A 1,072-nucleotide genomic window follows, 5' to 3' on the forward strand; every position below is an offset into this window, starting at 1 on the left:
GTGTAATCAATGGTACCCCATACCATCACGCCAGGTGATACGCCAGTATGCAAGAAGCATGCACTCCGTCTTCTGGCCACAAGTGGTCCATCGAGACAATCCGACCGCCGTGTCATCCTTAGTTGAGAATGCTGATAGGAGGGCGTGTGGTCAGCACACCACTCTCCCGGTCGTTATGATGGTTTTCTTTGACCGGAGCCGCTACTATTCGGTCGAGTAGGTCCTCAATTGGCATCACGAGGCTGAGTGCACCCCTAAAAAGGCAACAGCACATGGCAGCTGGATGGTCACCCATCGAACTGCCAGCCACGCCCGACAGCGCTTAACTTCGGCGATCTCACGGGAACTGGAGTATCCACTGCGGCAAGGCCGTTGCCAGATACGCCAGTATGGCGATAACGAATACACGCTTCGTAAGTGCGTTCACCGCGACGTCGTCAAACACGGATGCGGCCATCATGATGCTGCAAACAGAACCTGGATTCATCCGAAGAAATGACGTTTTGCCGTTCGTGCACCCAGTTTCGTCGTTGAGTACACCATCACAGGCGCTCCTGTCTGTGATGCAGCGTCAAGGGTAACCGCAGCCATGGTCTCTGAGCTGATAGTCCATGCTGATGCAAACGTCGTCGAACTGTTCGTGCAGATGGTTATTGTCTTGCAAACGTCCCCATCTGTTGGCTCAGGGATCGAGACTTGGCTGCACGATCCGTTACAGAAATGCGGATAAGATGGCTGTCACCTCGACTGCTAGTGATACGAGGGCGTTGGAATCGAGCACGGCGTTCCGTATTACCCTCCTGAAGCCACCGATTCCATATTCTGCTAACAGTCATTGGATCTCGATCAACGCGGTCAGCAATGTCGCGATACGATAAACGGCAATAGCGACAGGCTACAATCCGATCTTTATCAAAGTCGGAAACGTGATGGTACGCATTTCTCCTCCGTACACGAGGAATCAGAACAACATTTCACCAGACAATGCCGGTCAACTGCTGTTTGTGCATGAGAAATCGGTTGGAAACTTTCCTCATTGTCAGCACGTTGTAGGTATCGCCACCTGCCGGAA

At 52.5% G+C, this 1,072-nt stretch overlaps 1 pseudogene; it reads right to left on the bottom strand.

Moving 5' to 3' along the window:
* Positions 1-260: 260 nt before the first annotated feature.
* On the bottom strand, positions 261-377 carry LOC126356745 (5S ribosomal RNA; annotated as a pseudogene).
* Positions 378-1,072: the final 695 nt, after the last annotated feature.

The sequence above is a fragment of the Schistocerca gregaria genome, chromosome 3, assembly GCF_023897955.1.
Source record: "Schistocerca gregaria isolate iqSchGreg1 chromosome 3, iqSchGreg1.2, whole genome shotgun sequence".
Taxonomy (NCBI): Eukaryota; Metazoa; Arthropoda; class Insecta; order Orthoptera; family Acrididae; genus Schistocerca; species Schistocerca gregaria.